At 39.4% G+C, this 24,389-nt stretch overlaps 1 protein-coding gene across 4 annotated transcripts in view; it reads left to right on the top strand.

Moving 5' to 3' along the window:
* Nucleotides 1–3,057: 3,057 nt before the first annotated feature.
* Nucleotides 3,058–24,389, top strand: part of FAM168A (family with sequence similarity 168 member A) — a 210,569-nt gene continuing 189,237 nt past the window's right edge. The window contains exons 1-2 of one of the 4 annotated variants that reach the window (XM_043482490.1): nt 3,058–3,629; nt 5,455–5,539. The gene's annotated coding sequence lies outside the window, so the exon portion shown is untranslated. The remainder of the gene's footprint in view (nt 3,630–5,454; nt 5,540–24,389) is intronic. The other 3 variants (XM_043482489.1, XM_043482493.1, XM_043482492.1) reach the window with 3 other exon arrangements.

The raw sequence follows: 24,389 nt of genomic DNA, 5'->3' as shown, positions 1-24,389 counted from the left end.
CAAAGCTCCTAAAGAGGTGCTTTGAGAGAAAGAGAGAGCTCAAAGCCAGCTCATTAACATAGCTGGGACAAAACCATTTCACAGTCTCAGTTAATCAGATAGTAACAGGCAAAGGAGAGTGTTTTGACACTGTTATTTTGTCCGAGTTTGTTTTGGTTAGGGTACAGAAAAAAAATCGGATGGGTAGAAATAACACAAAACAAAACTGACAATGGCTAAAACTACACGTGGTAAAAATTTCTTATGGATGGAAAAGCAAACTGAATGATTCCATCTTTGTTGGTAACATTGAACGTTGCAAAGTTGACCCCTGGGAAAATTCCACTTGGTAGAAATAATCAACACAAAATAAAACTGACAACGGCTCAAATTGCTCCCGAGAAAAGGTGGACTTGGTGCAAATAATGATGAGAAATTTCATGACAGCTGAAGCAATAATCAGTAAAAATTGATAAAGAGAAAAGATAACAGATTGAATCAGGTCTTTCTCACAAAACTGATAGAGAAAAGGATATATCTTCATGAAATTTCAATTTAGAAAAAAATTTAGAAAAGTCAAATTGTTTTAACTGTGCTATACAGAAAATTTATCAAGGAATTAAATTGGCTTAATAGAGCAAATTCCTTAAATACATTAATAAATTCATTATTAATAATATAATTCTGAGTAAAAGGTTTACATTACAGTTCTCACGACTTAGATGTGGGGATTTGGAGAGAGAATTCCTAAATTAGATGAAGGGTTGGACTGTAAGTGGCAATTTACAGTCTTCAAAGCACTTTCATACCCATTGTTTTATTGGATTCTCCTAATAACGTTATGAGGTGACAGGCCAGGAATCATCTTTCCATTTATAGACATAAACATGAGGTTCAGAAAAAAAAAATTAAAGGACTTACTAAAGGTCACCCAGCATGTTCATGGCAAGGTCTAATTTAGGATCTGATTCCCAGATTCCTAATCTGGTAAGCTTCCTCATACCTATTCCCCTAGCTCAGATATGCTTTACTGGCTGGATAGACTCAACCCTTTTCGTTTTAACTGCCCAGCCTCCACTGTCTGCCAGTGGTGAAGAGGAGGAGAAGGAATGAAGCAGGTTTAGAAGGTGGGATGATCAATGCAACACTCAGATAGGGGAAGGGATATAGCCCACATTTCTTAGGCACATTTCTTATTATTCTCAGAAAAGGGAGAAGAGGGTCTAGGATTTTGGGGGCAGGGAGGGGACTTGGAATTTTAAGGCTGGGAGAAAAGGATGAAAAATGAGGTAGTTTGAAAAAGATAGAGCCTGATGCATTTGGGGAAAATGAGTCATAAGGCATAGGAGTGTAATTAAATTTAGGTGGGGTGAAGCTGCTGAAGAGCTTGGCTGCAGCAGGACTATGGACCAAATTAAGCTTTGATTCAGACAACCTGGGCTTGCTTTGGTAGGCCTGTGCTTCTCTGGTTGGCTAGCTCGTGGAGCTGGAATGTTCTGGTGTTTCTTGCAGAACAGTGAGGAACAATTACGTAAGATCTAAAATGCTGTAACATTTTTCATACAGGATTTATGTTAAGTCAGAGGTCATCTGATACCATATTCCATATTCTAGAACTGGGCATAGAAGAAGGAAACAATTGTTTTTTTTGGCAGAGCCACTCAAGATCTTGGTTCCACAACCAGTGATCCAACAGAAGCCCCCTGCAGTGGAAGCATGGAGTCTTAACCACTGGACTGCAAGGGAAGTCCCAGAAACAATTTTTTTTTTCTCCCAGAAACAATTTTTAAGTGTAAGATTTATTTTATTCGGTTTACAGACGATGCTTGAAGTGTTGCTTTGTAGTCCCTTTACAATAAGTTTATGCCTCCCTCCTCACTCCTCTCCCTAACAATGATCTCTGGCCCATAGATTAGAAACCATTGCTATAAGAATTCAAATTAAAGGAAAATCAGTATGTCTAAAGTATGTTCTTGGGAAGGCAGGACTTTGGCTTGAGTTTCAAGAATGAGTAGGAGAAAAGGAGCAAATGGGTGTAGAAAGACCAGAAGATGGAAACATTTAATACAATGAAAATTGAGAAAATCCTCTCTACTAACTTACTATTCTTTTATGAATTGTAAGTGACCACTATTATTTGTTGTAATAGTGGAAATAGATAGTCCTCCTTTTGGAGCACCACTGAGGACAACAGAAAGCCATGAAAAGCTTTTAGGTAGCAAAAACAGGTTGTTAAATTTGAAAATTTTATTTTTTGAAAATAGTTTATAGCTTTAAAAGTTTGTACTCTTTTTAAACAATTTTGGCAGTATGAAAATAAAAATTACTTTAAATCTGACACACTTTATTCCAAGATTATTACATATACTATTTTGGGGAACCTTTTTACTGAAATCTTTTTATGCTTATAGACTATTGTCTCGTTTCACATAAATTAGATCACTCTAAACATGCTGTTCTATTATCATTTGAGAATAAACTGTGAATAGTTTTTGATGTCAAGAAATAGACCCATATTAAACAGCTGTTTAATGCATTGTTTGTATATATAATTCAAGCAGCTCCTAGTGATGGACACTTAACGTTTACCCCACTATAATCAACAACCTGCGATAACAACCTTGTCCATTCATCTTTTCCAAACTGATTATCTTTCTAAGGTAAATTCTTAAAAGTAACGGAGCTGGGTCACGAAGTACCCTCTTTTTATATTTGGGCTCAAGCTGCCAAGTCGTCTAGTTTTGCAGGGAGACCAGGAGGAAGCTGCTGCATTAGTTCTGGTGCGAGACAGTGGCAAACGGTTATCGAGAAGAGTACAGACTCGCAGGTGATCTTGCCCATTCTAGGCCTGTACTCGGCGGGGTGGCATATTTCCTTCCCATTCCCCTCTCTTTCACTGCTTTTTCTTAACATGGAGGAAGAACTGAGAACTGCATCTCCCAGCACTTCGCAGGGACCACACTCCCTGGGAACTGTAGTACCAGGTCTGAGAAGGGTCCGGAAAGAGGGCGAGAGGCTGTGAGACATGCTGGGAAATGTAGTCCAGCGGGAGGAGGTCTTAGGGCTGTGTGGAGGTGTGTGCGCGCGCGTGAAGAGGTTGGAGACGCCGCTAACACCGTCCCTTGAGGATGGGGCTGCTGGGTGACTTAACTTCCTTCCTGTGTGGTCTCTGAGTCTACAAAAGCCGCCTGCGGATGATTGGCTTTACTCCATTGTCTGTGACCGAGGAGGGAGCGGTCCCTCCGCTTCGGGCGCGCGGTCGGGGGCGCGGGCGACGCGCCGGGCGGAGCGGGGCATGCCGGGAGTTGTGGTCCCGGCGAGCTGAGGCTGTGGGACGTGTCGCGGCGCTGCGCCGGCTCCTCCTTCCCCTCCCTTCTCAGCGGTCCCCCGCCCCTTCCCTCAGCCTCCTCCTCCCTCGCCCGCAGCCCAGCGTCCCCTGCCCCCACCCGTCGGACTCCTCGGCGGCTACTGCAGAGGATTCAGAGCCGAGTCGCTGAGGAGGAGGAGGCTCCTGGTCCCTGCGCGCCATCCGCCACCTTACTGGACACGGGCGACGGAGCGAGAGCGTCGCCTCTGTAGCCTTCAGAGAAGACAAGGGCATCGCCGCCTCAGCTGCCGCCGCCGCCGTTTTCGCCTGCAGCAGCTCGCCGGTGAGGAGATACACCCCCACCCTACCCAGCTCCGCTCTCGCTGAGCCTGGGCCGGTGGTACTGGGGAGAATGAGAATGGGGGCTGCGGAGCCCCCTCACGGGCTGGGGGAAGGGGGTTAAGGTCGCGATGGAACGGCGGGCTGGCAAGGGAGACTTGTCCAGGCGCGGGCTGGGGGTGGGGTGAGGGTGGGACACGAGCAGGTTGCGGGGGGAGCGACGAAGCAAGGGGACTTTTAATGGAAACGACCTGGGACAGGAGCAGGGGGTTGTAGGGTTGGGATGGAATTTGGATGGTTTTGGGCGAAATGGGTGGTGAAACTGGAGTGGGAAGGCTTTTAATGGGGGAGGGGACTGAATGAGGGTGGTGGATTTGGGGTTGGCCTGGAGCAATTGACAGCTTGGGATCTGGGCCGGGTTGCGGGGTAAGGGGTTGATTTCAATAGAAAGTGCGACTGCAGAGTTGGATAGGACCCTGGGGGGTGGTTAATTCTGGAGTGTGGCGTGGACCTTCGTCAGGCTGATAGAGGAGGTAGGAGCTGGGGGTGAGGGGCTTGGCACGGGTTGAGACCTGAGCTTGAAGTGGGCGCTTGCCATCTGGGATGGTGGAATTTGTTGAGACTTACGGAATAGCGTGGGTTAGGAGAGCAGAGGAGGTAGAATTTGGGGTTTTCCTCGGGAGTGCTTATGGAAGTTGTAATAGGAGCTGGTGGGGGTGGGACTTTCAGTGAGGGGAGTGTGAGGGTGAGCTGGCAGGAGGGGGTAAATTAGTAGAAGTTAGGCCCCAAATGGGCAAACAAGGATCGAAATTTGGGGGTGGGGTGGGAACACAGCGGGATGGCATTTAGAGTGATGTTAGAACCACTGGTGGCCCCCTGGGTACAGGATGGAGGCAGAGGGCACAGAAGATGCTTCCGGGCTGGACTCACCAAAAGAATAGTGGCAGGTGGTGAGCAAGGTTGGGGGATGGTATCTTGAAAAAAATGTCCCTTGGCCAAGGTGGCAGAGGCAGTTTGGGAGAAAGAATGTCTGAGGTGAACTAGTAGGACTGGAGAGGTGGTTGCTGATAGGTAGCAGATGGGGCTAATTAAGGAGTGGGAAACCTGGGGCTATTGGTATGGAGTGAGCAGGGAGGATGGTGAGGGGCATTAAACGATATTGGGAGGAGGTTGATTGGATGATTCTGGAGAGGAGGGGTTGGGATGGCCTCCAAGAGACAGGAGGGGGTTGGGAGTGGACCTAAATGGACAGCTTTGGAGGCTATGGTTGGGGGACTTTGCAGGGGACAGAGAAGATACATTAAAGACTGGTTTCTAAAGGACTTCTTAAGCTGTTAGTTTTTGTTTCATTTGTGTTAGTATCATGTGGAAGTAAACCATCACAAAGGGTAAAGTTGAGTGGGGCTTCAGTTAAGGTAAAATTGAGGAGGGGAAGGCATCTTCTATTATTCATGTATTTTAAAAAGAAAGTTGAGGGAAAAACCCACTCTCATAACTAAAGGTGAGAAGATGAAACTGGAATGTGATAGATACCTTTCTGTTTGATGTCTCTGCCTTCTTTCTGCCCAAGGTGTGTTTTAAAAATTAGCCCTGAAATTTGGTATTGAATAGATTTGATGAGCTTAAGTAGTTAAGGGAACATTCCTTGCATGAGAACTGATGAATGAGACTGAAAAATATGAGCCTGAATTTATTTCCTAGCCAGGCAATGTGCATGTATTCAGAAGAGCTTAGGCCTTTTTTTTCCCCCTCTTAAAATTGATTGCTTGAAGACTCCATTTATTGGTGTCCTGGTTTGCAAGGCAATTAGGCCCATCATTGTTTTGCAGGCTAATAATCCTGAGATGAATCTTGGCACTACCGCTTTATGTAAACAGAAGACAGGAAATATGGAAATGTCATAAATATTCATTGGTGAGATGGTTTGCTATTGATGGAGTTATTCATTTGATTCTCTTTTGACATTACTTGATAAGATTTAAAATAATTGGATTGTATTTCTATAGATTGAATTTTCTTCCAAAGGAATTCAGGTGGTTAGAATTCTGGCAGATGTAGATAAAAACATAGAATCATTTTTATTTTATTTATTAGGAGATATAAGCATATTGCATTAACTACAAAAATAATACATCCATCTATTCATCAGAAATTTTATTTAAAGCTTAATGATATGCTCATTCTTATGGCAGAATAGTGATGCTGGAAGGTAGAGAGGGATGTTAATGGAGGAAACATCTTTAGGGAAATAGTTTTCTGGACTTAATTGCCTTAACTATGGTATGTTAAACATGAAGTGGCTGTTGATTAGTGCTCAGACTGGGGAAAAAATGGGGAGAGATGTAAAGAGGATAAAATTGGCACCAATGGGATCAAAATAATTCTAGTTTTTGGTTCAAGCTTCAGAGTTTAGCTCGTAAACAAACCATTTTCCTTGGCTTTCACAATTGAGCACATAAAAATACCCAATATAAAGAATCTTTTTTTGTCCTTCCGAAATGGGCAGAATGATTGAAGATTGGACTTAATCATTGGAATTGAAAGTGTTTTGTTATGAGGAAGCTTTCTGTGTTACAATGAAAATCAGGTTTGAGCAGTTACCAGTAATTTGATGAGAGTGTAATCTAACTAATGCAAGCGTTTCTCCTCATAACTTTACTCTGGGGTCCAGCCATTGCTTTTGTGCATCTGCAGGCTTGATCTCGAGGTGGGACATTTATATTAAAGCCGTAGCTTTTGAGAGCTCAAAATGGAAAATAATCACTTGGAAGAAATGTCTTGGTGGATTTTTTTTTATCACAACTGTGTTCACTTGTTCAGTAGAAATGTATATAAAGTGTTTTAGTATCTTTACCTCATTTGATTCTCCCAATATTCTGGTAGCAAGAGGAGCAGTTGAGGTACTGGTATACAGGTACATTGGTAGAATGAATAGCTTGTGAATTAAGAGGTTGAGAGTCGTGGTTTCAAATGCCCTTTCTACCATTTGATAGCTGAATAATTTTAGTAAAGTTATTAAAAACTTTTCATACTTAGTGGTAATGTTTAAACAACATTGTGAATGTACTTACTGCCACTAAATTTTGCAATTAAATACAATTAAAAATGGTAAAAATTAAAAAAACTTTAACACTTCAGAAGGCCGTTGAGGGGAACAAATCAGTTCATGTCCTGAAATAACTTTATGTCCTAAAAACACTGCACATATGTGAAATAGTTGTTTACTATTTATTTACTTATTGCCTGCTAAGTGCCAGGGGAAAATGAACAAAAAAACAGTTGTCAAGGAGCTTTCAGTGTTATAGGAGAGATAGATGATTTAAATGTAGTGAGAAGGGACTTCCCTGGTAGTCCAGTGGTTAAGACTGCATACTCACAATGCAGGGGACATGGGTTTGATCCCTGGTCAGGGAACTAAGATCCTGAATGCTGCAAAGCGCAGTAAAAAAAAAAAAAAAAAGTAGTGAGAAAAGTGAGGCAAAACTAATATGGTGGTCAAGAGTGTGGATTCTGAAGTCTGTCCACCATTTACTACTAGCAATGTGACCTTGGACACAATGGTCTCTTCTGTAAAATGTGTATAAGAGGACTAATCTCACAGGTTTTCTTGAGGATTAAACAAACTAATCCATGGAAAGCATTTAATACAGTGTGTTAGATAGTACACATTAAAAAGTATTGTTGCTATTATTATTATTAGACAGGAAAAGACTAGAATGTGAATAGCCACTTGTGTCCTACCATTGAGTTCTTAGTTATTTATGTTCTGTTATTTATTAAGGAGGTATAACTTTGTATTATTATCTCAGTTTATCTACATATACATGTTTGCATGTTGGTACTATAGTTTAGGAACTTTAAATAGTAAAATACTAAACGTATGTTAGGTGTTAGCTTTCTCATATAAAATAAGAAGAAAAACTGCTCTGAGAAGAGTAAAAACTGGTCTTAATACTTAAGATTATACAGTAAGTGGAAGAGTTTGGGTTTCAGACCTGAAGTTCTAATTCTTCAATCCTATTTATATCTTCTTTTCAAATTGTGAAATAAATCATATGTATAAAAGTTTGTGTAATATAAATCTTCAATTTAAAGACTGATAGCAAATTGAAGGCCTCAGTTTTTGCTACTAAGCTTAATGAAAAGGAGATTTTTAGTATCTTTAAAGGTTCTTATGATTGATTCCTTTCCTTCCTTCTCCCTCAGAAGTAACCACCACTTTCCTGAATTTTCTGTGAATCATTCCCTTTTAAAAATAATTTTAGGAAACAAATATGTATCCTAAACAGTATATTTAATACCTTTACAACTTTATATAAATAGAAAAATGTGTAAGTATTTTTCTGTAGCTTGCTTTATTCTTATTTATTATCCTTATTTTTTAATTTTTAAAGAGCTTTATTTCTTCCACCATTAATTAAAATAACATGCTCATGATAGAAATTTACAAAAAAGTAAAAGGAAGCAAAATTATTGTCTGTAGTCCTTTTACTCAGCAGCATTTCTTTTTTTTTTTATAATGGCATTTTTTATTTATTTATTTTTTTCATTTATTTTTATTAGTTGGAGGCTAATTACTTTACAATATTGTAGTGGTTTTTGCCATGCATCGACATGAATCAGCCATGGATTTACATGTGTTCCCCATCCTGATCCCCCCTCCCGCCTCCCTCCCCATCCCATCCCTCTGGGTCTTCGCAGCGCACCAGCCCTGAGCACTTGTCTCATGCATCCAACCTGGGCTGGTGATCTGTTTCACCTTTGATAGTATACTTGTTTCAGTGCTATTCTGTCAGAACATCCCACCCTTGCCTTCTCCCACAGAGTCCAAAAGTCTGTTCTATACATCTGTGTCTCTTTTTCTATTTTGCATATAGGATTATCGTTACCATCTTTCTAAATTCCATATATATGCATTTACTAATGTATACTTACTGTATTGGTGTTTATCTTTCTGGCTTACTTCACTCTGTATAGTGGGCTCCAGTTTCATCCATCTCATTAGAACTGATTCAAATGTATTCTTTTTAATGGCTGAGTAATATTCCATTGTGTATATGTACCACAGCTTCCTTATCCATTCGTCTCAGCAGCATTTCTTTCTTTCTTTTTTTTTTTTTTTTTTTTAGCATTTCTTATTTGTATGTATATTATATGTGCTTAGTTGCTTGGTTGTGTCCAACTCTTTGTGACCCCATGGACTGTAGCCCACCAGGTTTCTCTGCCTGTGGGATTCTCCAGGCAGGAATTCTGGAGTGGGTTGTCCTGTCCTCCTCCAGGGGATCTTCCCAACCCGGGGATGGAACCCAGGTCTCTCAAATTGCAGGTGGAGTCTTTACCATCTGAGCCACCAGGCAAGCCCATGTATATTATATATACATATTTAAAAGTGTATATTCTTCAGTAATTGCCTGTAAGTATGCACACATACATATATGGGTAGTCTAGATGGCAAGAGGAAGCCAGTTTGCATTTATGGGTGACCAGATTATCCAGATATGGGTCAGTCCTACTGGGAAATGGGAATGGGAGTGGGTAGTAGCAACCTTTGTGAGCTGTGAAAGAACAGCATCTTAGATTTACTACATACTAATTCTTTGTAATACCGACTTACAACTTCATGTCATGTTTTGGCAAGTCACTTAATTAACTCTCTTCTGATCAGAATTTTTGTGCATCTTTCGCAAAAAGGCAGCCTGGTACATTGGTCCTCACCTGATTGTACAGGCAGGTCTGTCATCTGATGTACAGAGCATACCATGAATAGGAAATCCTTATACATATCAGAAGCTTAGCAACCTAAGCAGCCTAAATACCAAGAATTTTTTTGTCTAAGAGATGAGAAATCCAAATTCATTAGTAATCAGTTGGAGCTTCAGTTTACTCACCTGTAAAATGGGGCTCAAATGAGATAATAAATGTGAAAATACTCTTCAAACTGTGAAGGATAATATAAATGTTAATTTTTTTTTTTCCCTCTCTAGTTTACAAAACTGAAATCAGGCACCCACACAGAGGTGAAAAGCTTGTCATATTTGGTTTATTGCCTTTCCGAAGGGTTCTTCTCCTAGTGGAGGAGGAATACATGAAAAGCAGTTCACAGTTTCTCCCTTAAAACTTGAAGACTGTTAGATACAGTGGGACAGAGAGGCTGTTAGAGAACTTTCTCCTAGTGAGTTTATGGGACCTGGTTCTACGTTAACTGTGCTGACTTGCTCAAAATGGAACAATTGAGACTTTGAAGTGGAGAATGTGGTGTGCAATGTTTGTTTTCCACTCTCCTGACAAATACAGTCATTTCTCTCTTAGTTTTCTACCTGTAACTTATTACAGAGTTAGAGTACAGTGAGATGGATCATTTGTGCATATGTAAAAGATAATATTCAGTTGTTGGGTTGTTTAATGGATTATATGAGGTAAGAGGTGCTTCCCTGGTGGCTCAGATGGTAAAGAATCTGCCTGCAATATGTAATAGTACAGCTTTCCAGCATATAAAGTGAAAGTTGCTCAGTTGTGTTCGACTCTTTGTGACCCCATGGATCTTGGCTCACTGGACTTTTTAAGATTCTTTCTTTGAGTAGTCTTGCCCACTCTGTTGGCTTTAACTGCTATTATATGCTGATGACTCTCAAAATTTCTGTCTCCAGCTCAAACATCTTTCCTGATCTCTAGACTTGTATATCTCACTGGCTATTGACAACCTACATACATCTGTTTTGATGATCCTTAAATTCAACAGGTCCCAAACAGAACTCATTTTCCCCATCTCCTTCTGACTTCTCCCTTTTTATCTCCCCTAAAAGTTAAAATCATCCCTTCCTGTAGTTTTGTCCTAACTTAAAGGCACTGCTGTCCATCCAGCCATTCAAGATATGAATCTGTGCTATTAGTCTTTTCTTGTCCCTTATCCTGTAGCCCCAGATAAATCCTCCTAAATATTCCTGAAATTCATCTCCCCTTTACTACTATTAGCATCTTAGTTCAGCTCTTAATCTTGCCTGTACAAGGGCAGTAGCCTCCTAACTTGTTTTTGTATCATACATGTGCAGTAGTAAACCTATCTTCCTCTCAGCAGCAGAATGTCCACATCACTCGCTTGCTTCAGTCCCTTCATTGGCTCTAAAGTCTAAGCTCCTTAGCATGATATATTACGCCTTCTGTTATGACCTGTCCCGATGTACTTCTTCTGCCTAATCTCCCATCACTGGTAACACTGAGCAGTATGTAGTTTATACAGATGTTTTACAGTTTTATACCTTTGCTCATGCTGTTTCTCCTTTATTCATCCCTCTGGGTTCTTTCAGCATCCTTAAAGTTTGTCATTAGTTCACAAGGAGCACCCAGTGTGTGCCTCTGTTACAGTACTTGGGCTGTTTCAGGAAAATTGACTATTTCTGTCTGCCCCTTCACTTAACTGTAAGTTTCTTGGGAGCAGGGACTGTGTTCTAGTCATCTTTATAGTCCTTGCTCCTGGAGGGTGCCTTGCAAGTAGTGAATGATTAATTTTTGAAGTGAGCATAGAAGAGATGACAAACCAATAGTATGATATTCTAATGAGGAGTAAGATGATGGTGTTTTTCCAGATGTAGATTTTTATTTATTTACAGTGGAATTTAGAGTTTAATTGGATTGATAAAGGCTTTGGTAATAATGATGTATAACACAAGTTTCAAAAGTGCAAGACAGCAAGATGTGCTCAGTGGTTAGCAAATGCTTCTGTAAAATATTTTAGGCTTTGTGGGCCACATACAGTCTCTATTATTTTTTTCTCTTCCTTTTCTTTCCCCTCCACATCTCCCTTCTTCCCTCCTCCTATGTTTCATTCTTAGTTAACAGGCTGTGCAAAAACAGGCCGTGAGTGTGCCATAGCTTGACAATCCCTGGTATGTTATCAGAAATCAGACTTAAAAGTTGTAAACTTTTTATTTTTTTAGCTCTATCACATGGCATACAGGATCTTAGTTCCCTGACCAGGGTTAGAACCCATGCCTCCTGCAGTGGAAGTACAGAGTTTTAGCCACTGGACGGCCAGGGAAGTCCCTTAAAGTTGTAGAATATTGAAGAGCTTAGAGAGTAAAGTGGCTCAGTTTTCATGTTTTGTTTATTATAAAATTAGTTCCTTTAGGCAATTATGCATTTTAGTATGAAAAATAACTGTACAGAGTCTTTTTTGTCAAAGTGCTCTGTTTATCTAAAAGTTTAACATTTTGTTAAATGGGCCATGGATTTCTGTATAAAGATGCTTTGAAAATACCTTGGTTTATAAAATTCCAGTACAACTCCCCCACCTTTCTCAGTTTATGCAGGTGTCTGGGTACTTTCAGAATATGCCTGTTTTTATGATGATATAGATTGTGTTGTTTCTTAGATGCAAACATTTTGAAGGAACCCTAGGCTGATCTATTTTTCACAGAAGGTTCAATCCCTGGCTGACTAGAGATTATAACCTTGATTTGGCTTCTGATCATGTCCTTCAAGCTTGATAGATTCTGCTGATGCTCGTTTTCTAGTCTGTATGTTATAACCTTTTGTACATATCCTAGTTTTCTTTCTTCTTTTTTTTTAGGTATCATGTTTTTGTTTCTGTTTTTTGGCTTTGCCATGTGGCTTGTTGGATTTCAGTTCTGCCACCAGAGATTGAACCTGATCCTTGGCTGTGAAAGCCTGGAATCCTAACCACTGGGTCACCAGGGAACTCTCTTAGTTTTCTAATGTCTTGTCTCTCTCTTTTGTTTCGAAATCATAGCAAAACTTCCTGTCTGTATATATATATATGTACAGTTGCATTATTTATATTTCTGCAAATATAATTATACTATTTTACTTGATCTACAGTGCACAGGTTAGTCATGTAGCATTATTTTCATTTTAAGGATTAAGAAATCAAGACTCAAGGGGGTTATTTATCTTTGGCAATAGGACTAGTAGGAGATGAGTGTGAAAAGATGAAAAGGACTTAATATTTGAATATCTGTGGTAGGGAGTATGCTGGGTGCTTACTCTCTGAGTATATAATTTAATCCTCATATTTACCCACTTTAGGGTATTGTGCCCATTTTATAGAAGAGGAAGCTGAAGAAACTGAGACCGGCAGGGACTGAGTAGCTTGCGTTTGGTTCTATAGTTAGAGAAGAGAAGCTTGTATTAAAGACCTGATCCACCTTACTCCAAAGCCCTTACTCTTCTTACTGTACTGTATATAAAGCTCCCTTGTTTTAAATTCTTAGATCAATGTTTTTCAACCTACTTAAATGAGTAGTAGCTTATTTCAACTTACCTGAAGATCTGTTTTAAAAAACTGTGCTACTGTTTATAATAGCCAGGACATGGAAGCAACCTAGATGCCCATCAGCAGACAAATGGATAAGAAAGCTGTGGTACATATACACAATGGAATATTACTCAGCCAGTAAAAAGAATACATTTGAATCAGTTCTAATGAGATGGTTGAAACTGGAGCCCACTATACAGAGTGAAGTAAGCCAGAAAGATAAACACCAATACAGTATACTAACGCATATATATGGAATTTAGAAAGATGGTAATGATAACCCTATATGCAAGACAGAAAAAGAGACACAGATGTAAAGAACAGACTTTTGGACTCTATGGGAGAAGGCAAGGGTGGGATGATCTGAGAGAACAGCATCAAAACATGTATATTATCAACTGTGAAACAGATTGCCAGTCTGGGTTGGATGCATGAGACAAGTGCTCGGGCCTGGTTCACTGGGATGACCCAAAGGGATGGGATGGGGAGGGAGGTGGGAGTGGGGATCGGGATGGGGAACACATGTAAATCCATGGCTGATTCATGTCAATGTATGGCAAAAACCACTATAATATTTAAAGTAATTAGCCTCCAACTAATAAAAATAAATGAAAAAAAAAAAAACAACTGTGCTAGCTCTACTCTGACCAGTGCTAATGAAACTTATTCAGTTGAGTCTAAAGCAGGTATGTGTATGGGTGTTTTTTTTTTTTTAAGAAAATATAAATTAAAAAGAAATTGCATTGCTGTATATATATAACATATGAAGAAAAAGTGCACAAAAAATGTAACCAGCATTCAGTTCAAGAAATTTGGGAATTCCTGATGGTTCAGTGGTTGGGACTTGGTTCTTTCACTGCTGTGGCCCAGGTTCAATCCCTAATTGGGTAATGAACATTCTAACTTCCAATACCATAGATTATTTTTTGCCTCTTTATGAATTTTTATAAGGTATGACTGGCTTTTTGCACTCAGCTTTGTTTGTGAGATTCATTTATGTTCTTGCATTTAGCAGTGGGCTTCCCTGGTGGCCCAGAATCCGCCTGCCAATGCAAGAGATTTGCATTTGATCCCTGGGTTGGAAAGATCCCCTGGAGAAGGAAATGATAACCCGCTCCAGTATTCTTGCCTGGGAAATCCCAGGGCCAGAGAGGCCTGGCAGGCTACAGTCCATGGGGTGGCAAAGAATTGGACCAGACTTAGCAACTAAACAACAATAACAATGTAGCAGTAATTTATCCTTTTCATTGCTGTATAGCAATAGTTCTCAAACATTTTGGTGTCTTCACTCTTATTTTTGAAGACCCCTAAGAACTTTTGTTTGTGGGTTGCATCTACCAATATTTGCTGTTTTAAAAATTAAAACTGTGCATTTAAAAATAATAAACCTATTAAATATTAGCATATTTTAATGAAAATAGCTATATTATTACCCCCAAATAGAAGAATATTATTTAAAATTTTTCCAAAGCTTTTCACTGTCTGACTGGATACATATCTGCTTCTACATTCAATCTGTTGCAGCTGGTTGTTTTGTTTATGGTATGTAAAGAATATCCTGTCCCATATATGAGTGAGTGTGCATGCTCAGTCATGTCTGACTCTTTGTGACCCTGTGGACTGTAGCCGACCAGGCTCCTCTGTCCGTAGGGTTTTCCAGGCAAGAATACTGGAGTGGGTTGCCATTTCCTTCTCCAGTCCCATATATATGTGGCTAGAAAAGGGAGGAATGTTTTAATTGACGTTTTTTGGCTGTACCACAAGACTTGGGGGATCCTAGTTCCCTGACCAGGGATTGAACCTAGACACCCAGGTAGTGGGAGCATGGAGTCCTAACCGCTGGACTTTCAGGGAATTCCCTTGGTTGACTTTTTAGATAATTGATGGATATTCTTTTTTTTTTTTTAATACTACACTGAAACTTGTCAACTGCTAGTTTCTTTAGAGGTCCATTATCTTATGGAATCTGAAGCTATACAGTGAGCCTTTCATACTCTGTTACACTAAATTCTGCTGGTATGTTTTGTACTTTGAATGGGTTTTCTACTCAGGCATAATTTTATGTCACCATGCTTTGATCATCTGGAAAATATTGGCTCATTGAGTTATGCAGATCTTGTAAAAATGTTGATATATTTTATCATACAGTGTCAACTGTTACATTTGTTAATATCTCCACCAATTCTATCAGACAAGACTTCTCTAATTTTTGCTTGAAAGCTCAAATTTTGTCATTGGCAACAAATACTGACAGTTGTTTTCCTTGAAGTGACAGTCTCACATTGTTCATTTTTGAAAAAATGTCTGCCAAACATCCAAGTCTGAATAATCAGTTTGTCTGGCAGTTGTTCTTTTAAGTTAAAATGGTGTTTCATGAAAAAAAAAGGCAGGTAATTCAGCTTGCAACTCAATTACATAAGTGCCTTAGTGTTTTTCCTTGGGAAAACTCTTGTACTTTGTTATGTAGAAATATTTGTAGGTAAGGAATGAAATTTAATAAGATTCATAACTTTTGTGGCTTCAGCAAGGCCTCAAAATAGTCCTTTTTTGGCATTGGCTATGAAGAATGCAATGACAGTGTCACAGTTTGGTGTCACTGCCTTAATTCAATTCAAGGTGGTATAGTTTTTATTTATTAGTATAATTATGTTTCCAGGCTTTACTTATTTCTTATTGGAGAAATAGGTGGATTTCTTAGTGAAAGGGGCTTCCCTGGCTCAGAGGGTAAAGAATCTGCCTGCAATGCAGGAGACTTGGGTTCAATCCCTGGATCAGAAAGATCCCCTGGAGAAAGGAATGGCTATCCACTCCAGTATTCTTGCCTGGAAAATTCCATGAACAGAGGAGCCTGGTGGGCTACAGTCCATGGGGTTGCAAAGAATCGGACATGACTGAGTGATTTGTTAAAACTTTATTAAAAATATTGGTTTGAAAGCTAGCATGAATATAACTGGTTTTTCCTTCACTTCAAGTGTTAGTTGCTCAGTTGTGTCCGACTCTGTGATCCCATGGATTGTAGCCCACCAGGCTCCTCTGTCATGGAATTCTCCAGGCGTGAATACTGGAGTGGGTTGCCATTTCCTTCTTCAGGGGATCTTCCCAACCCAGGGATTGAACCCGGGTTTCCTGCATTGCAGGCAGATTCTTTACCTTCTGAGCCACCAGGGAAGCCCTTTCCTGTGCTTAGTAGAACCAAAACACTTCAGAGTTGAGCAGTTTTACAACTTTATCCGTATGTTAGAAAATCATTGGGCTTGATCCTTATTCTTTACTATTTGTGTTGAAAGAAAGGTGTGAAGTGGCTTTTAGTGAACTGTGCATAGCCGTGTATAAAAGTGATTCTCTGTCTTCCTACCCTTCACTGGGAGCATTTGCAGTAAAAGAGAACGATGCAGATGGAGCCACAACCAAGTAATCTTGTTGTGTAATGACTGGATTTTGACTGTGATTGGGCAGAGGCGGATGGAGGAGGGTAGGGTAAACAAGTTATAGTACTGAGCATTATTTTGCCTTTCAGCCAACATCCCCATACAGCCTGGAACCTTAGGGGAAGGAGACTTAACTTTCACTGTATGCCTACTTTGTGCTAGGCTGTTTAAGTATGGTAACTTATTTAAATACAGAGTTCTTCTGTAGGGTGGCCATAATTACTTTATTCTGCACATGAGAAAGCTTTGGCTCAGAGATGTAGAGCCTACTCAGGCCCACTAGCCAGTGACTAGGGTGGGATTTATCCCCAGGCTTTTCTACCTCCAAAACCTGTGAGTGGTCTTTACTATATTCTGTGCTATTGTCCAAGGACAGTGTCCCACTGCTTATTTCTGAATCCTTGATACCTGGAACCTAGTAGGGTTTAGTAAGTTTCTGTTGAATACTTGAGCTGGTGCTAAATAAGTGAACCAGTTTTTGCAGAGTACGATATAACCCATCCCTTCTGGGCTGTGTGTAGATTGGCATGGTAGAGTCTGGTCACCATTTGTTGTTGTGGGGAAAGGGTCCATCTTCTTAATGATAGACTATCAAACTGTTTAAATAATTTGGGAATTTAGGAATTGAGAAAATCTAATGGGATGAGTTTTCATTAGATTGTCAATGATTTCTTCAGGAATAGATAATATATCTATGTTGCCTCTGATTTCCCCCTTAATACCTTTGAGACCTTGTGCAAGTTACTTTACTTTTCTGTACCTCATTTTTTAAAATCTTTAAAAAGGGAAAGACAGCAATAGTAGTACATAATTCCGAGGTAGTTTTGAGGATTGAATGAGACAGTTCATGTAAAGAAATGATCACAGTGCTTGGTATATACTACTGTCAATGAATAAGAGCTATTATCCTTCTAGAATGAAGCATGCATTTAATATGACTTTTAGCATGTTAAGAAGGAACAGTATTTTGGCTTCTAAAGCATTTTTGTTAGAGAAATAGAGCACTGAATTTATTGGTTTTTGTATTTGGGGATTTGTTTTCTGATTGTAGTTTGCTTGGTCTTCCTGGCAGCAAAGGTCTGTTTTTTGGTTGTGTGCCTGTGTTTATTCATGAGCCAATGCAGGTATAGTATGATCTTTGGCTCTCTATCGACTTTTTAAAATTTTCTGGTCTAGTTGAAACAGTTTGAATTGTTCTGGAAAATTCACTGATGTTGATAGTTCTTTCTAAATTAAAAATGTCAGTGAATGTGAGAAATGCCCCTTTTAAAATTTCTTTCTAACTGTACTACTCATTACAGAGGGGATCAAGTATTTCTCCATAGTACTCTGCCCCAGAACCAAAGAAAGAATGTTCTTTGAATTTTTCTGCCTTTATTTTTGTTGGTGCTAATATTATCCATACTTTTGAGACTTGTCTTTGACAGCACTTTTTTTTAAAAGTATAGTTGACAGTACATTTTGCTCAGGCTGTGGAATTATGGAGGAGAAAACCAACTATCCATTCTAAATGAGCCTGCTTTCACATGTCAATGTAGGTATACTGTCTCCTAGATGGGTTTCTCTTGGTGGTTTAGTCACTAAGTTGTGTCCTACTTTTGTGACACCATGGACTGTATAGCCTGCCAGGCTCTTCTGTCCATGGGATTTCCCAGGCAAGAGTACTGGAGTGGGTTGCTGTTTCCTTCTCTAGGGGATCTTTGCGACCTAGGGATGGAACCGGAGTCTGCTGCATTGCCAGCGGATTCTTTACTGCTGAGCCACCAGGGAAGCCCCAGATGGAGCTCTGGTGTGGTGTTTTTAGTAAGAGAGTTCGCTCAGTAATCTCCCCTTAACTCTCTCCTGTGTCATTCATTGTCTGTCTCTCCTCCCAGCTTGCACGTTTTACCTCTAGTTCTAATGAAGTGTACATTGTTGGGTGTTTGCAGTTCTCCTGATGTGCCATCCTTCTTGCTTTAATGTCTTTACACATGCTTCTCTCTGGGCCTGGATGTCTCCTTTTAACTTTTGATTGGTCTAACTCCTGTTCAGCCTTTAAGATTCAGCCTAGGAGTTAACCTTTTCCAGAAAGCTTTCCTTGACTTTCCCGGGTTGGGTTTGGGTGCCCCATCTCTGGGTTGCCTCATCTCTGGGTTGTAATTATCCATTTATTATTTATTGGTCTCCTCTACTTTGCAGTGAGCAGGGATTGTATGTAATTATCCTTTTATTCTCTAGAACTCATTTTTCGACCTTATACAGAGTAGGCATTGGTAAGGTCTTATTGAGTGAATCCATAGTTTCAGGCTGATCGGTTAGCATTGTAACTTCCCAACCCATGTTATTCTAGGCTGTTTTATTTTATTTTCTTTTTTCTTTTTTTGGGCTGTTTTAGTAGAATGGTTTTTCTTTTGTGGCCGTTGAACCTTTCCTTGTGTTTTCTTCATTACACTTCAGCTCACCCTCATCCTCTATTTTTTGCCCATAGGTAGGTCAGTGGAACAGTATATACGGTGGACATACAGATCTTCATAAAGAACTTGATTTGTGACAGGTCCTGAATCTCACTTGGAATGAATGAAATTGCATTGGTCAATGGAAAAGCTAGGATCTTATTATTGCTTTTTTTTTTTTATGATTGCTTTTTAAACTCTTAGTTCTTGTCTCTGCTTCCAAGTTTTCCTCTTTATTAATTTTTTGGTCAATTTTAACTTTTAGGTAACATAAGATGAATGCTCCAAAACCAAACCACAAGTACTCTGCTTGTGCATTTGATTTTTTTGAGCCTACATATATAGGATTTGACTTATCTCTTATGGTGGTGGGATGACTGAGACTTAACAAGTGTGGGGGTTTTAAGCCTTATTAAGAACTTAATAGTTCCTGACAGGTGATTTAAATTACGGCTTCCAAAAAAAATATTTTGTTTAGAGTCTTAATAGCACACAAAAATAATCATTTATTTTATTTTTATTTTTATTTATTTTTTCCACTTATTTTTATTAGTTGGAGGCTAATTACTTTACAGTATTGTAGTGGTTTTTGCCATACATTGACATGAATCAGCCATGGATTTACATGTGTTCCCCATCCTGAACCCCCCTCCCACCTCCCTCCCTATCCCCAAAATAATCACTTACGCCTGCATTCATTTAGTTAATATGAATGTCAGGCTCTATGCTAGGTAGGTTCTGATGATACAGAGCTGAGTAAGATGTGGTCTCTGTCTCCAAGGAGCTCCCAGGTACAAGAGAAAAACTATACACAGATGAGTGTGTTGTAGAGCTGTAAAATAAGTAGCAGAGACGGAGGTGTTAATGCCTTTTTCAGAGAAGAGTTCTTGGAGGAATAGACACCTGAGCTTATTTCTGAAAGAAAATAAAGTCTCGTGTATTGAAGATTCTGGATGTATGCTCAAAATCTGAATTTGAACCCCGTTTTAGCCACTTACGAGCTGTCTGACTTGGGCCAAGTTGTTTAAGTACTCTGAATCTCACTCCCCCACCCCCCCAAAGTGAGGATAATCATGTCTGTCTGTTTTTTAAAGTTGTGAGTATTTAATATATGTGAGTTTCGTAAATGTGCTAAACAAATATTACATCCTGGTTTTTGTTTTTCGTTTTGACAGATTGGAGCATAAGTTTTCTTACTCAGACCAGAAATGAGAAAAAAAAAGACTGGGTATATTAGTGCATAGATATTAATTATAAAGTGTTAATACTGTAAGCATCACGATTTAGAGTAAAAAGTTTTAAGCTCAGAATCCATGAAACTTTGGTTCTGTGCTGTTATGAAAGATATTGCTTAAGATGCTTAAGGAGTGGTCTCTGAAAATGTACTGTGTGTAGTTCTGAGTGGCTTGGATGGCAATAAGCTAAACTGAAAAGAGCTCCATTGCTTGTCAGAAGACTTATATCTGTGCCACTATTAAAAAGATTATTTGACATTTCAGAATTACATTTTCCTCATCAATAGAACAGAAAAGTAATAGTTAATTTGCAGACAGAATTAGGGATAAGTTGGGTAAAGTGCATGCTATTAGCCATAATCAGTTAAAAGTTTAATTTGTAGAATATTAAAATAAATTTTCTTATCTTTCAATATGAGAGACTTCTTTTAGTGAAACTTGCTTGAAGAATAGAGAGAACGTACTAGGTGGTGTTAGTGGTAAAAACCTGCCTGCCAATGCAAAAGACCTGGGTTCTCTCCCTGGGTCAGGAAGATCCCCTGGAGAAGGAAATGGCAACCCACTCCAGTATTCTTGCTTGGGAAATCCCATGGACAGAGGAGTCTGATGGGTTGCAGTCCATGGGATTGCAAAGAGTGGGACACAACTGAGCGACTAAAACACACAAGATTGTATTTTACTTCTTTCTTCAAGTTCATTCGTCAGAATAATATTGCAAGGTGAGTTTAAATCCCAGCTCTTGTACTCACTGACTATATGACCTCAGTTACTTACTATTTCTGTAACTTTTTAATTTGTCTATGAGATGGGAATATAGTGGTATTTACAGCATGTGATTGTTGGCAAGATTAAATGAGATAATTAGATAAAGTGCTTTGATTGGTGTTTGGCACATATTTGTTGTTTGGTTGCTTGATTGTGTCTGACTCTTTGTGACCCTATGAATTACAACACGCCAGGCTTTCCTGTCCTTCACTGTCTCCTGGAGTTTGCTCAAACTCATGTCCATTAAGTTGGTGATGCCATCCAATCATCTCATCCTCTGTTGCCCTCTTCTCCTCCTGCTCTCAATCTTTCCTAGCATGAGGGTCTTTTCTAGTGAGTCAGCTCTTCGCATCAGGTAGCTGAAGTATTGGAGCTTTAGCTTGAGCATCAGTCCTGCAATGAATATTCAGTGTTGATTTCCTTTAGGATCAACTGGTTTGATCTCCTTGCTGTCCAGGGCACGCCCAAGAGTCTTCTCAAACACCACAGCTCAAAAGCATCAATTCTTAGGTGCTCAGTCTTCTTTTTGGTGCAACTTTCACATTCATACTGGAAAAACCATAGCTTTGACTATGTACATAGGCACATAGTACAATATTAACAAGTGGTAGCATTGTTATTATCACTTTCATTTTATAAATGAGAAGCTGAATACAGATTTAGCGACCTGAATAGATTCACTTGTAAGAACCAAGGATGTGTCTCAATCCAGGTTTGTGCAATGCCCTTACTCTTATCATTTTATCAGGCTATTTTGTAATTAACGTTTTATTTGTTAGGATATGCATTCTGAATTGCTGTAGAGTGTTTGGAAATAGTTTGTGACTCTTAGATATTTAAAACTATCTTTCTGTGATGTTTTATTAATAGTTTACATAAACTCAGAACTAACAGAACTAAATTGGTTAGAGAAAGAACTGTTTGGCCTGGTTTCCCTGTGATTAGATGCAGTTTAAGGGCAAATATTTTGGGGTCATGGTCAGTGGTTAGTAAAAAGAACAATGTGTTTTTTCCTGCCTAAACAGGTTCATTGAGGTGAAGCTGACAGACAATAAATGACACAAATTTAATATAGTTTGCTAAGTTTTAGCATGTGTAAACATCTGTGAAACCACCATTGCAATTCAAATAGTGACTATATCCCACAAATTGTGGGAGGAATCACCTCCCACAAGTTTCCTGGTACCCCCTATGCAATCCCTTCCTTCTGCTCTCCCTGATCCCTCACCCACACAAACATTGGTCTGCCTTCTATTACTTTTTACTTCTGTTATTCTTACAGATTAAACAATGGTTTTGAAGTCATAACAATCAGGATTTGGATCCCCCATTCTGTCACTGTGTTAGTTGGGTGACTTTGGAGAAGTTCTTCTATCCCTCAGCCTGGGATTCTATCACTAGCCCAAAGGACCATGAGGAAGAGGAGAACAGTGCCTAGAAAGAGCCTCTCATGGTGCCCGGCTCACAACTGGTCTTTAGTCCCTGGAAGGCACCAGACCAGCTTTCAGTTGGTGGCTCAGAGTACATTCAGGAGTTCAGAGCTCCAAAATGCTTTTCTGTCACCTAGACCTTGTGTTCCCTCTTACTGAAAGAGCTTTCTTGAAATAGGAAAGTTTAGATTAGACAACTTGAGGCCCTAAAGGGCTCTCTGGTACTTCTTCCTTCCCTCCTGCATGCCCAGTGTTCCACATGCTATTAATTATAAACAGATGTTCTTCATAAATAAGCAAAGAATTTCACCACAGATTTCTGAGTTCTTTATGCCTATGTTTAAGTCTGGCATTGTGATAAAACTGCATGCGCAATGAGCTTGTAGTTAAAGTTCTGGATTTTAGTTCCCATGCTGCCCTGGGCAAATTATAAAATCTTTTTGAGTCTCAGTTTTCTCGGATATAAAGTTGAAGAGTATCATACCACACAAATTTGTTGGGAGGATTAAAGGAGAATTTTGAAAATGAATTGTATGATGACATCATAGTTCATCTGCATTGTCCTGTGACTGGCTTGCAGTGTAGTATTTAAACTTGATATTCTAGATTTTTTTTGAGTATATTTTATTAGGTTTTACTAATAGGTAGCACAAGAAAGCAAAAACCAAAGGTTAAAAGTGCTTAGAATATAAAGTCAGAGAAACTTTAATTCAGGTATTAATTTAGTAGTTGTGTGACCTCGGGCAAATTATATAGTTTCTCTAAGCCTTAATGTATATCTGGTCTTCCTCAGAGGGTTGTTGTGAGGAATAGAAATAAAGTGTGTACAGTGCTTGGCGAATAGCAGATACTTAGTGGTGCTACTTTTTCCCTTCCATTTCCAAAACTGGTAGATTTGTGGAGTTCAGTGAGCTATCACTGAAGAGATTACTTCTGTCTTCCCCATTCCATGATATAGTTTGGTCCAGGATAGCCATTAGGTGGTGTCTCAGATTTCCCATTTAAGTCTGAAAATGCGATTCGAGGTTTATGATGCCAACAGTTACTGTAAAGGCATTTTTCCCCCCTAATAATGGGAGGAACTGATGCCATGTTTTTGTATTTTCTCATTAAGTCTCATTGCTGTAGCTGGGGGTACTTTGTACTGTGGGAGCCAGGGAATTTGGGGGCCATATTGTCTCTTCTGTCTGTGTTTATTTGGATTGGAGAATTGTCCAAAGGCTTCTTGGTGAATAAAGTAGATTTGCTAAATTCAGATTCTTCCTTCCTGGGTGAGCCCAGGAATGACCTCCTGAGAGAAAAACATAGGAAAATGTGGGGGTATCTGGTGAGTTCTGCTTGTGAAGTTGTCAGGATCTTTGAGTTGGGGACAGTGGAGAAGAGCTGATTCTCCGTTCTCCCCTCTTACCCTCCGGAGCGTTTACAGCCAACACAAAGGAAGCTTTAAGATGGAGGTCTGTATTGTAATTTCCTAGAAATTGCAGCTTCTGGTAACTGCTCATTCAGTTTGCACCTCTTCGCTGCAGTAGATGAAACAATAGAGACAATAAAGCCTTTTATCTGATAGCCTGAGCCTCAATGGGATGTTTGTTTTAATAATGGTATAATTTGCAGGGCTCATAAATTGTGATTTTATTCTCATGGAAATAACTGCCCAGTGGTATTTGGATTCTCAGGTCTCCTGTTGTGGATAATTTCACTAACATTCTGGCTGACAGTTCTCTTTATTTTGCACTTCGTTTTAGATTGTTCAGGCTGGTTGGGTAATTAGACCAGTGCAGAGCCAATTTTCTTTAGTTTGAGGCTGGCAGGTGGTTACTAGGTAACTAGAGGATCTTCTGAACAGGCAAGAAATTCTGCTTAGGGATTCAGGGGAAAAAAGCTGAGTTTGCTTTTGATTGTCATCTGGAATTTTTTTTTTTAAGGTTTTATTTATGTGATGCCAAAATATCTAAAAAATATTATTTTTCAGTCATCTGTGTATTTACTTTCCATGGTACCAAACAGCCAATTCTATTTGGAATTGTATAGTTCAGTTTTTAATTTTCATCTACTTTTTTTTTTTCTAGGAATATCCACAGAGGGCTAAGGATGAGACTAGGTACCATGTGCTAGACATTGTCTAGGTTTTTACACATATTATCTCTAAATCTTGATTAGAACCCTGAGAGGTAGGTATTGTTTCTATTTTACATACGTGGAA

This window comes from Cervus canadensis, chromosome 11 (genome assembly GCF_019320065.1).
Source record: "Cervus canadensis isolate Bull #8, Minnesota chromosome 11, ASM1932006v1, whole genome shotgun sequence".
Classification (NCBI taxonomy): domain Eukaryota; kingdom Metazoa; phylum Chordata; class Mammalia; order Artiodactyla; family Cervidae; genus Cervus; species Cervus canadensis.
This window is presented reverse-complemented; position numbering and strand designations above follow the sequence as displayed.